The sequence below is a fragment of the Ambystoma mexicanum genome, chromosome 6p (assembly GCF_040938575.1).
Source record: "Ambystoma mexicanum isolate Mex_15411 chromosome 6p, UKY_AmexF1_1, whole genome shotgun sequence".
In the NCBI taxonomy this organism is placed as follows: Eukaryota; Metazoa; Chordata; class Amphibia; order Caudata; family Ambystomatidae; genus Ambystoma; species Ambystoma mexicanum.
Window position 1 is genome coordinate 64,950,546 of NC_090935.1, and position 13,990 is coordinate 64,964,535.

Consider the following 13,990-nt stretch of genomic DNA (forward strand, 5'->3'; position numbering starts at 1 on the left):
CCTGTGTGTATGTGCTCCATTTTGTCTGTTTTTGTGGCCCTTGTTTTCTGCCATCCCCGTTGTAGTTCGTGTTGCCTCCGACCCTCCCTGCAGCCCATTGGTCCGTGTGCCCCCTTGATGCGTGTTTAGCTTGGGAAAAGTAAAAAAAAATAATAATAAGTGCACCGCAGCATTTAAATCTCCCACCAGGTGCCTGCAGCCCCATTTGCCTGCCCCCTCTGCCACTGGTCCCTTCAGGTGACTCAAATCTCATGTATGTGCTCCATTTTGTTTGTTTCTGTGGCCCTTGTTATCTGCCATCCCCGTTGTGGTTTGTGTTCCCTCCCTCCCTCCCTTCCTGCAGCCCATTGGTCCGTGTGCCCTCTTGATGTGCGTTTAGCTTGGGGAAAGTAAAAAAAAAAAGAAAAAAAAGTGCACCAGAGCATTTAAATCTCACACCACCATTCATATCACACCACCACGCTTACTCTCTCCTTTACATCACCACTCAACTAGAACACAGGGATACTATGACACCATTCGGTATAACTGTTCTCATACCAACATCCACCACTCGCACCACATCATTCTAAGTAAACACTGCTGGTTTCACCCCCCCCAGCCAGGCGTTCTCAGGCCTAACGCAGCCGCACCCGTTCTGGATGAATCCTGCCAGAACGAACACATTCTCCTGATCTCTCAACCACCACACCTACCGCTAAGAAGCAGCTATTACACAAATACTGCAGGAGCTGCACACATACCCGGCGCTCACACGCACCTTTGACTCTCTCTACTGATCTGAACTTTGGTACCCAAGGGCGTTCAACCTACCAGCGCCTTCAGACCATACGAATGGTATACAAGGCGCTATATAAGTGCAAAATAACATAATATAACATAACATATCAAGAATAAACCTAAACGTTGGAAATACCTATCTGGAGGACTTTGATTTATCCTCTTATTATCACGCAACATACAAACTTTGAGGAGGCAGAGCTTTATTCACCAGAATCAAGTCCAATTTATATTACAAATATTTGTATGCATTTGTATTCATGCCTTGGACTAGCTATCTTACCAGTTTCACTGGCCTCCCTACTTTTTAACGCCTTCACCAGAGCAACCTTTGCTGTCCTACAATCTATATTGAAGCAACAATTAGTCTTTCCATTTAATCGCATCGGCCAATGCTCGATTTAGAGCTAAACTCGATACTATTGCAGTGTAATAATCTATCTGTGAGTAAATACAATTGCGTGCAGAGAAAGCAGCCAAATCTGGAAGTAGAACCTTATAGATTTATGCCAAATAATCTACTGTGGGCACTAGCGGCCATCGCCAGCAAGTTGTCTGAGAATTAACAGCGCCATCTAAGTGGGGAAGAGTGCAGTTCCGATTTCCTCCAGGAATCGCCAATGAGAGAGCGGCGATCAGAGGATCGTGGTCACTTTCAGGTTTTTCCAAGACCTTAAATGCAACCAGCGAGTCCCAGTGAACCATTGACACCAATATACAGTCAATAAAGCTTCTCTTGCTCAGAGCAAAAAGTCACATGAGCAGGAGAGTCCTCCAAAAATCTCCCATTACAGGCTCTCAAACCATGTGCATTTAAAATTAAACAGACTCTAACTGCCAATGGATAGCAGCGGGAGTTAAAAGAAACTGATGGCCCAGAGATGCCATACAGTTCATATTCCCTTGCTAAATCCCATTTACATTGGTTAGGCTCCCCTAATTGACAACTGAAGTCTCCCAAAACCAACAAAATCTTGTTGGAGGACCAGCAATGTTAGCCCTGATTATGTTCAAAGCCGACTCCAGTTGGGCAATAGCGTGTCGATTTTGCCATACGTACACATTTTATAAATATAGAGTATGACTGCCCTTGAAATGACAGACAACACAAAAAATGTCAGGCGATTCAATTTCCAAACATTTACAAGTGGCATCAAACCTAGCATGAAGGCATATCAGCCGGTCACCCTTGGAACTCCCTCTTGGGGACCTTTCTATTAGCTGAGGGAGGCGGAATAAAAGTGATATCCCCGAGTTATATCATCAATAGAGCTGCTAGCACTGTTAAGATAGGAGCTCTGGGCCGCATACCATTTCCCCCACCCGACCCCCATTAGAACCAAATGCATCATCAAACATGAGAGGGTGGAGTCACGTTAATGCAACGATAAACGGTGTCCACAGCCGCGAGAGAGAGCCATAGTTGGTACCTTCAGTGCCGCCTCCAGAGTTTCTCGGGGACAATCCAGGATATGCCATTTGTCAAAGCAAGGCTGCACCCGTGCCCCTCTCTAGGGGCCCGACTTGGGTAGTGAAGAAGAGAGGATATCAAGCACAGTATGATCACGACAGGCATCATGAAGGTGACAGATCTTAGAGTTAACATCCTCATAAACCATGATCCCTTTGCTAAACAAGCCTTGTTGCAGTTCCAAAAGCATGGCCTGACATAAGGTTTAATGAACCCGAACCTGATACTACAACCACCACAGAATGTGCAGTCCGACAATATTTGGCGGGTCGTGAAGATGCTGCTAGTTATGTTGTCAACCTCCAGTATGTCCAGCAGGGCCTTAACCAGGGCCTACTTATAAGCATTCTTGCTCCCATGTGTCCTCCCTTTAAAAGTACATATAAGATTCCTGGATCGCCATCCCTGCAATGGATCCGACACAGTTGTTTTAGATGGGATAGACAGCAGAGTAGAAGAGGATCAGTACTGTACAGATGGTAAAAAAAGGGCCGGTGCAGCCAGACTGAGCCCACCAGTACCCAGGCTAGATATATGCCCCGCCCCAACCCACCAACTGAAACAGGAAAACTGGGGTCTCCTCCCCTTACTGGCTCGGATGGAGGGGGGATTGACCCAGGGTAAACACACAGAATGCCAATATTTTGGGGTTTGGGAGAACTCATCCACCTTATAGCAGCCAATGCTCTCATCCCCAGCCTTGGTTGTTTTGATATTTGAGCGGCCGTTAAGGAACCTGTCTACAATCTCTGAACATTTGTCCAGACGACTGTCACCGCACCTCCTAGTTTCATTCTGATCCCAAACTACCCTTTACAGTTCTTGCAATCACTGAACAATGCACACCATGAACGGGGAGAAAGGGGACATAGAAGAGTCTCCTGGGACTTAAAAGAACAGAACCATCCACCACCACCCTGGGGCTGTTAAGGACAGGGGCAAGTGGCTCCATTGATTGGTTGAGATGTTCCACCATTTCCACATTTTCCACATCACCGCCACCCCAGGTTGCAGCGGACCTTGCAAAACTATACACTCCACTATACAAGGCTCCCCCAACTCAGAATCAAGCAAAACTTGGTCTTGTCTTAGCCCACGCATATCATTGTGAGCTTGCACTTGGTCTTGGCAGTTCTCCATATGCAAATGATCTATAGAGCGCTCCAGAGCCTCCAAGGTTGAACGACCAGAGGGCCCCGGTGCTGGTGCAATTTTTCGGAGGCTCAAGAGATCTCTGGCCGGCAAGCAGAGGCTCCAGTGCGTAATGGATACGATGATTCCATGGTTCTGACACGTCTTGAAGCACTCCCATATTAGGCCCCTCGGGCCCACTTAACCTTCTCATACACCTCTAATAGGCTCACTAAGGAGTCTTGGGGGACCTGAGGGTCCTGAGGAAAGACTGGCGGTGAGGGAACCACCACACCCGCTATTGCTCACATCACCTGGCCTTGACCCGTCCCACTACATGGTCCGACGTCTGTGAAATCCTCACCTTTGCTAGGAATCCCACAAGGAAGGAAATTCCGTGGTGGAGAGGAGCTCGCGGGAACGCTCACAGGGTGTAAGAGCGAAGGGGCCGTGGTCGGGGCCCACAGATGAGGTAACTTTATGGCTTCTTAGGGCCCACCTTATAGTTGCCTGCATCAGTTTGTTCCCCCCTTTGGCGCATAGGGGGGCTGTGGGCTTCCTTCGTCCAGTACTCCCTGTTGCATGCCAGCCCCTCCTGGGAGAGCTCCCAGGATGTGTGTAATGGTCACATGGTGGTTACCATGTGATCAAGTCAATAAAAGGGATGAGCCGCTTCCGGCTCATCAGCCGAACCCAGAACTGACTCCTGCGTCGTGGTTGATGCACCATGCTGGTGCCATGCAGTATGCCAGAGGCCAGCCGTGTGGCCCGGCCTAGGGACGGTGGCCCTGCTGGGCAATGCCGTCCCCATTGAATGGGCATGCCCTCAGATCGCAGCCTGGGTGCCGGGGCTGTGGTGTGCTGGGTGCCCCCAGCTGAGGTACGTGGCTCCGGTGCTCCGGAGGCCGCATGGTGCCCCCTGCTGTCCGTCCACCTTCACAGTATTGGATGATTGTAGAGTGGGTGTCAGCTTGGTGATCACGGTCCCCAACAATGGCGACGAGGATGGTGGTCCGGGCCCTGCACTGGTTGCGGTGCAGGCCGCTGAAAGCCAGATTTTTTTTCTCTCTTTTGTTGGTCGGCGTCAGCCGCGTGATGGGGAGGAACAGCTGTGGCTGCCTGGTGTGAGGAGGAGGCGGCCGCGGAGTACAGGACAGCTGAGGTCCTGAGGTGGCCCCGACGAGAGGCCGCAGAGAAGGGCGTGAAGGTACAGCAGGCTCTCCCGCGCCCGCTCCGGTGACTGAAGTAGCATCGGGAGCAGGGCGTGGGAGGCCATGTGCGCATGTAGCAAAGGCCGCAAAAGAAAAAAGAATAAAATGAACAATTGTTCCAGGCCAGAGCGTTCAAAAAGAAAACAAAAATGAAGATGTAGGGGTCAAAGCCTGCGGCAGCCCCGGGAAGGAGCAGTGGGCCCCATCAAGACCCGAGCCCGCAGGGGGGAAGAGGAAAAAAAATGATGAACAAAAGGAAACGGAGGCCTGCAGCGTTTCGAAAATGTGCAGATCGGGAGGCAGCGACGTCATTTCACCAAAATGCCTGGGGTAGCGGAAGTGAGATCACACGACCCTTGACCCTTGATGACATCACAGGAAGTTATGTCATTTGACCCCGCCCCAAAGTGATATCGCGGGAAGCGATGGAACACGACCTTTCACCCGTTGACAAAACAGGAAGTGGCATCACATAGCATTGTACACTATGAGAAATATGGTTACGATATCACTATAATGTGATGCACATTTCAAACAAGAATGTATCGCCATATGTATCATTAAGATCAGTGTGTATAGGCACATATTACCAAATTACTGTGAATGCAAGCAGGCACCCATGACCAAATGATAGTGATGTGTTATTATATATCACTTACGCTTAAGCGCTTTATATAGAAAAAATATACACCCAATATCACCCAACCTTTGTTGGTACTCATTTATAGACCTCAGAAGGTTGAAAGGCTGAGTTGAGGCATTTAAGAACAGACTAAATCAGTGACTCACCCCAATGATTGTATAGAATTCCAGAAAAGACACATTATTTGGTAATTTGGTATTCCTATTTCTTATTTAGGGTCAGTGCTGAAATTGTTAGACGTGTGGCATTCCCGAAAGAGCCACATGGTGCTGGCCACAGCCTAGAAGCTTGCGTTACAAAAAAAAAAAAGATTTTTAAAAACATTTTTTTTTAGAGGTCGCAAGGGAGACCTCAGAGGTCCCAGTTGCGATCTCTGGCGACCTCTAAATGACGTCCCTGTCGGGAGGTGTGCTGTTTCCCCTGCCATGGCTGCTGACAGGACAGAAAGAGCAAGAAGCAGCGGGGAGAGGTGAGTCCCTGCTCCCACCCCCGCAAGCGACTCCAACTAAGCCTGTCAGCTGTGCCGGCAGCCCAACAAGACTCTAGGCTACTGGGCAGAGAAGACAAAATCAAGCTCTGGGGTCGGAGCGGGCTAAGGGAGAAGTGAATGGGTGAGCCCCGACTAAACATCCCAGGCTCATCTGTGGTAACCACCAAGGGGCTCCAAGTTTTGGGAGTCCTCCACTGTCAGGAAAACAATTTTGACATGGCGGGTGGTGATCCAGGGGCGACGGTGTCTTAGTGCACACTAAGGAGAAAAAGGTGTGTGGCTGCCTGCGTTCGAGGACCACCTGACGATGACAAGGACTGTCAAGGAGAACGGGAAGTGAGGGCTGCAGCTCTGATGAGTGCTTGTGCACCCTCTCATGACACAGAGACTTCTGCCTGGGGGAGTGGAACGTGCGAGGTGGCCCAGACACCCTGTTACAAGTGTCTCCCTGCCAGCAGCACCTAGGTGAAAGGGGAAGTGAAAGGAGCAGTTTGTTAGCATGCCGTTAGTACCCTGCACTGGTGAGCGTACCCCATATATGAACGAGGCCAGTGTAGCCCCAGTTGCGTGTATGGCCGCCCCAAACTGTGCCCTCATCTGTCGTCTTGCTACCACCGGCATCCTGCCATGGTCTTTGCCCCACCACCTAAGGACTAGGCTGATGTGGTCCCTGGGTGCCCCAGGCACGGCTTTGCCGGATTTTGAACTCTCAACTGTCCTGAAAAGATCCCAATGGAAGTCGGACTGGTATCCTGTGGACCTGCAAGTGCGGGAAGTGAACCCAGTAGTGGTACCATTCAAGGCTGGGAGCCCACAGACCCTGGACATGCTTAAAATGGCCTAGCCAAAATGGTGTGTGAAGCTGTGCTCATGCGTTTGTGGGCTGTTTGTTTGTTTATGTTTGTTTATTAATTTGTAGGGCGCACCAAACCCTTAGGTAACTGGGCACAACAGAATACAATGGATACTTAAAGCTTAGTTACATAGTAGAGATAATACATACATACATGCATACCATAAGATACATACATCTTTGCATATTGGAAGGTTAGGCAGGGTTCATACATACAAGTATATGTGATGGAAGGGTATAATACAGGAGGGGGCCAGGGGCAGTAGGTAAAAAGCAAGTGCCCGAGAGGATCAGATGCTAATACATAGGTGGACGTTTGTTAGTCTTTGTGGTTATTAGATCATAACCAGTTGAGAATGTTACGTCTAAAGCTGTAGTAAGACTGGTCTATTCTAAAATCTAGTGGGAGTGCATTCCAGTACTGAGCAGCTTTTACCGGGAAGCTATTTCTGCCTGTTTTCTTTAGCCTAAATCTGGGTATCTGAAGGCAGTGGGAGTTAGCAGCTCTGGAGGGGTGGGTCGGTGTTCTTTTGACTATTCTCTCTGTGAGGTAAGGGGGAGCTAGGTTATTGAGACACTTATATATTAGTTAAACAGTTTTAAGTAGGATCCTGTCACTTATATTTAGCCAGTGGTGTTCTCTTTTCATATTAGATACATGTTCTCTGGTTGGTAAAATTAGGGGTGTTCTAAGGGCTTTATTTTGTAGTATCTGAATTTTATCAGTGATGTATTTATTGGCTCCTAAGTATAGGGCATTACAATAGTCTAATGTTGATAATATTAGGGCATTAGCCAGGATAATGCAGCTGGCTTGTTATAGAAATGATCTACAAGCCCTAATAAGTTTGCACGTATAGGCTGTGGATGATGCTAGGGAGTGTACCTGTTTCCTCAAGGTTAGGGTAGAGTCCAGGTAAAATTCTAATGTTTTCACTTCCTTAGCTACTGTGATAGTATTGCCATCAATGTTAAAAGCAGAATATATGGGGTCGAGTTTTTTCAGGTTGGCAGCGGAACCAAGAATTAGGATCTCAGTTTTGTTGTCATTCAGGCAGAGGCCACGGGTTGCCATCCATGCCTGAATGAGGAGGTATATTTAATTTGCCAAGGCCGTATCAGAGACAATGTTGCCCGAAAGGGGAATGAGGATCTGGGTGTCATCTGCGTCATTAGTGTAGGTGACACCCAGTCTGTCCAATTTGTCAAATAGTGGCTTGGTAAATATGTTATACATAGTTGGTGAGACGCAAGAACCCTGAGGAACACCGCATGTGGTCTGGATTGGGTTCGCCGATGCTGAGATGGAAAAAACTCTCATTTTTCTATTGTCTAGGAAAGACTGGACCCAAGCTATGGCTTCTCTCGAGAAGTGGGCAGCCGATGCTAGGTGTTTGCACAAAACTGCATGGTCCACCAGGTCAAAGGCTGCAAGAAGGAGTAGCATGACGGTCTTTCCTTTGTTGTTAAGCTCATCAATTTGTGTCTCAAGATCGAGTAGGGCTGTCTCCTTGCCATGTTGTGGTCTAAATCCGGATTGGCGGGAGCCTAGGAGCTGATTGGCGTCAAGATAGTTCTGGATTTGTAGATAGGGTACTCTATCTACTATCTTGAGGAGGAAGGGTGGGCCTGTAGTTAGTCGGGATGGCCGGGTCTAGAGTTTGTTTCTTGAGAAGAGGTAAAACCCATGACTCTTTTAAATTACTTGGGACAGTATTAGTTGAAAAGGAGGCATTACTTCGTTTTGTGATAAAGGGGGTGTTAAGATGGATTTCTGAACTCGGACCTGGAGGGGCAGAGGTTCAGAAGGCCAGCCTAGTTTCTTGGAACAGGGTAACCTCTGGACAAGCCAGACCAATCAGGCGGTGAAGACTAAGTCTCACGAGGGGTGAGGGTGACGGAAAGACCTCAATGAGCACACAAAGCAAGGCCACTTACAAATTACTCCAGACAGGTGTTATATTAAAAATATAGACACATTTATTACAGGCCTTTGTAACATCGACCATAGCAAAGAATCACAATAATACTAAATTAACCAACATATCACAATCAATACAATATATATACAAGACCGAGTGGTCGAAGGAGTTAGGAGCACGTAATATGTAGACCACCTAGATGGGGAGGAAAACAGGTAGTGCAAGTAATCATTAGACCCAGTTCGACATCTGAAATACACCTAACTAGGAGGAAGTCCGAGCCCTATGAAGAGAGGACAAACAAGGGCCTCTTCAAGGATATCAGGCAGTTCAGGAAGGTGAATGAAGCGATGCAGAACAAGTAGCCACTACTCAGGCAAGGCCTCCACTTGTGGGCAGAGGCAGGGTGAGAGTGCGGGATAGAGTCGCTATTTTGTAACAGTGGTAGAAAAGAAACGGGCTCCAGCGCGAGGGGCCACCGGTTGGGGTATGGACTACTCACCGGTCCCCGATGCAGACAGACCCAGACTTCTCCAGTTCAGTTCACGTTGCTGGCAGGTTCAACTGTGATGATCAGGAGTCTTGACACCATGTACATTCTGCGTAGCAGGATGCAGGGTCGAGGGTGTCCCAAATGCAGCAGACGTGCACAGGTTGTTACCACAGCAGGGCAACACGGCAACCGCGTTTACACTTGTCCGGGCGCACTCGTCTCACTTCAGACCTGGGAATGCCAAGTGTACATTATTCAGTGTGAGGGTGCCGTGGACGCAGAGCAAGCAGTAAACCAAGTTTCGAGGGCTTCCCCGAAACGGCGGCGGTGACAGAGCAAAGCGTCTTGTGTAAGCTGGTCAGCCTACTGGTTGGCCCAGGGACACATCCGAAGAAGCTTACTTGCAGGGTTTGATGAAGGTGCCAGGAATGGTTGATCCCACTATTCCAATGGATCGAAGCGCCTTCGCAGACCTTCTAGGACGATCACATGCAGAGGGGTCTCGCAGGACGACAGCAGTTCAGGGTGCCAAACCTTCAGCGGGTCACCAGCGTTTCCTCGACTCAGCTTCTTGTTGCAGGATACTTAGCTCCTTATCCCTTGTTCGGTGTGAACTCAGGAGATCGACATGGTAGTGGGGTTTTCAGCCTCCTCTTATCCAAAGTTCCATTTGTGCCAAAACTGAGAGGACCCAATGGGAGATCTGCTCACAAACACTCACACCATACGTGGACCTATCACGGACCACGGTGGTCCCAGGCATTCAGGACACTTCAGACTCTCTGGCACACAGGATGTGTATTGGCACCAGACATCCCAGCCCACATCCTGGAGGCACACCAAGGCATACAGAAGCCTGTGAAAGCGTTGTGTTTCGCGGGAAAGTGCATGACCAAATAAGGACTGCCCCAGGTCGGCTCGACCTGGGGTAAGGTGAAGGGGCAAGCCGGTCAGCGGACAGGACAAAGAACCTCGTGGCATGGCCATTTTGAAGCCAGGCCACTCATTTGTGCAAAACGCGGTAAGCGCGGATAACATGGCGAAAAAGGGTTCAAAACACAAGAGAAACGATAGCTGCCACCAGTCCCGTCCGTGACACACTTGCACAGTTCATAATAAGTCCAGTGAGAGTTTCTAGGGCCTTTGGAATGACTAGAGACCCAAGAGCGCGGTAATGTAACTTACGGTGCACTCTTGTTTCATGTTGCACAAAAGCTGCAACATGAGGAAAGGACTAAGGGAAACAAAGTCTCCCAGTACTGACTGTCTTAAGGGCATGTCAGTTTCCCCGTAAGAATTGAGCGAAAGCCCAGAGGAGTGCGGCGGAAGGCTCCGCTTTTCTGGCAAAGTCTAGATCAGGGTGTAAAACAACAGCAAAAAGTTTGGGGGTTGCCACATGGAGGGAAAATTACATACAATTATGAAATCTTTCCTAACAGGGGGATAAGTCTCTTGCTGCATCCTTAATTAGTTGGCCAGGGCAGTTTTCCACTTTACAGTTGGAGGGCTTCAGGGATGGAATGATTTTTTCGGTTTCCAGGGTGGATACTTTGGTAAATTTGAACGGTGCTGGACCAGGCATGTCTTTAATGGGGCTGGTGAGTGGTGTTTCGGTAGGCGGCAGGGAGCCTTTTTATTGGAAATTTTGATTTGCAGTGTTGTTATTTTATTGGCTAGGGCATTCTGGATGCTGGTGCACCATTGTTTGTCTTTGGGTACATCGTTGGGAGGGGGTATAGGTGATTCTATTTCTCGGAGGATCACAAACAATTCCCTTTTATTGTAACTGGCGTTGGAGATTCTTTTGTTGAAGAGGTCTTTTTTGGTGTGGATAATTTCTTTTTTGTAAGTATTTGCGAAGTTATTTAGTTACGATTTGTTTTCATCTGAGGGGGGAGTGTCACCATAGGGTTTCTAATTATCTTTTTTGCACTCTTAATGCTTTAAGGTGAGCGGTGAACCAGGCATTGTGGTGTGCCTGTTGTTTGCTCTTACGTAGCTTGAGAGGCGCAATGGTATCAAGGGCGTTAGTCATTGTGTTGTTGTACAGCTCCACAAGGAGATCGGGATCCGAGTTGCTCAGTAACGTGTTAATAGTAGGAAGGAGCAGTGGTAGTTCGTCAGGTGTGAAATTTTATTTTGTTGATCTGGTAGGGTGAGGAGGTGCCATAGCTTTGATTTTGGCTATTTGTTTATCTATAGTTATGGAGAAGTCAATTAAGTGGTGGTCAGTCCATAGTTGGGAGGTATTTCTGTGTAATGACTGGTGCCAGGTGCAAGCCATGGGGTTTGTCAGTGGTGCAAGATCCACTCACACAGGTTAATAAAGGGTGTGCTTTCATGTGGAATTTCCAACGTGTCACCAGTAACCCACCAACTCTGACTGTTATCCTGTGGGTAACCTAGGCCCCTATGTATGTGAAGAGTAGTTACACTAATAGTCCTAGTATTATTGTTTGTAGTATGGTGTGATGTCATGTTGTTTGCTTGTTATGAAAAAGGAGGAGTGTTGGCTTGGTAGCTCCCTGGTTGTGTGTTATGGTCACATGGTTGTTACCATGTGACCAAGCCAATAAAAGGGATGAGCCATTTCAGGCTCGTCATTCGAACCCAGAACTGACTCCTGTGTCGTGGTTGATGCAACAGCCTGGTGCCATGCAGTATGCCAGAGGTCTGCCACGTGGCCCAGCATCACGACGGTGGCCTGCTGGGCAACACCATCCCCAATGAATGGACATACCGTGTGATCGCGGCAGCTGTGACAATCCCGGCCTGGGTGCCCCCAAAGCTGGGGTGTGGTGTGCTGGGTGCGCCCAGCTGAAGCATGTGGCTCTGGTGCTCCGGAGGCCGGAGGGTGCCCCCTGCGGTTTTCCTGATTCAGAGTATTGGATCCGGTGATCCAGATGCCGTTGAGTGCCCCCTACGCATATTTGCCAACTTTCTGAGGCACCTAGGAGAGAGATTTCAAGAGAGAATTCGGGAGAAATGAATTTCCCCATAGGCATGCATCGGGATAGAATTATTTTAGGCTGGAGAACGTGAAAAATAGCACTATTTAGCAATATTTTTCAGTTCAAAATCAGGTTTTTCCGCCTAAATTGGGAGGGTTGGCATGTCTGCCTAAGGTCCGCTCGCCATGCATGATTGCAGAGCAGGTGTCGGCCTGTGATCCCTGCCCCCAAGACTCCCTGGCACCACTTTTCGTGATCTTGTTTGGGTGCCAACTTGATCGCAGGCGTTGTTGACGTTAGAGTTCAAGCTTCTCGCCACAGACAGAGCAAAGAACAATCAAAGGGCCCAAGAATACAGGGAATTCGGGGAGCTGCTCTTATGCCCTCCCCTACAATCACTTCACTCACTCATGCAGCTGTTTATTTCTGCAGTAAACTTTGCCTTCTTATTAACGCTCTTGGAACGTGTATAAAAGCACTTGTGCTTACACTTGCACTGCAGAGCTTGTTACCTCTAAAAGGGATACTGTCCTAAGACACCAGAGAATGGCCTTATTGTTCTGACCAGCTGGTGCGTCTACCAGTTTCCTTATACTGGCACCAGCGCTGGTCTGTGGTGGCTTTGGTGTGGAATAGGTGCTTTTCCAAGACGCTTCAAGGTAGGGGAGGCAGGGAAAGCAGGGAGGGCTCAACACTGGGACACTGAGCAAGTGCGGTGTGAACCTTCTAGGGAAGAGGGGGGCAAGTGGGGTTAAAGCACCTTGTGGCAGCTGGGGGGACTCTTCACCCTGCCACATCTCGTTTTCAAATGTCTGCCTCTTTGCCAAAGCACCGAGCACCTGGCACGTAACAAACTGGCTGAGCCACAGTCAGGCAGCCAAAGGGGCTCCAGAACAGCTACAAGGTACAATGCAGCACCTCCACGATAACTCCTGCAGGTCCTGCAGCTCTGCAAGCGCCCATCCCACCTTCAAGCCCAGTACACAGGTCCACTGAAGCACAGTACCAACAGGCAGCCGCTTCCGGTAGTCATGAGGGTCAATGCCTCCTTCATAAATCAATATTCACAGTTAAGGCTTGTACATAACTGCACAGCCATCACATATATACTATACCTCACCACAGAAGAGGCCTAACGCCTTCATCTCCACAGTTATAATAGGAAAGGGATCCAAAGATGTGCAGGGTGAAGAGGAGTCGCTGATAAAGGGAAAATAACGAAACAACCTCAGACGCAGCTCTGGTGTAAAACTCTTTACCGAATATATCACTTTAATAATAATGAGAGATGCCCAGGGTCAATACAGGCCTGGCTGAAAATGTGTGGGGCCCCATTTCGTCATGACAGTTGGGCCCCCCTCTTGCTTAGAGTGGAAGACCACTGATGTGGCCCATTACACAGCTCTCAACCTTTCATGGCCTTTGGGCGGGTGAAAGCCCATTGACACCTATGGCGTGTAGTAAGCCTGTGGGTGAGAGAGCTGCCAAAGTGGGGGTGATACCTGCCAAAAGCCTGTGAGTTGAGAGGCATGACTTTTTGCTTGGGGGGGCCGGTGGGGGGAAGTGCAGTCCGAAATAGTGTGAAGCCCGCTGCTGTAGACCATTGAGCTGGGCCCGTCACATGGGCGTGGCCCCTGGTAAGCCACGGCCCCTTGGTGAGCCTACGATCTCAGCCTATGGGGTTTCTTCAGCCTGTACTGTAGTCTGTAGCCCTGTTCTCTGAGATGCGGAAATGCCCTCCGAGAAGATGGTGGTGGCTGTGGGGCTAACCAATCAATAAAGCATATGTACTATATTTACATCCGGATATCCTTGCACCCTCAATTCATAGTGAAAATCTGCATATCTGTAATCTGTCGATCAAACACAGAAGCTTTCATTTGATCGAAGTAAATGCATTCTTTGTCCTCCCCTACACACATATGCTCTAAGTAGCTTTTTCAGTACACGTATGACAGTCCTCCTATGTTTCAGATGTTATGATAGTTGTATATGGAGTCCTCTCCGTGCCATAAGCCTGCCTATTAACTTTCTGAGCCGGCGGT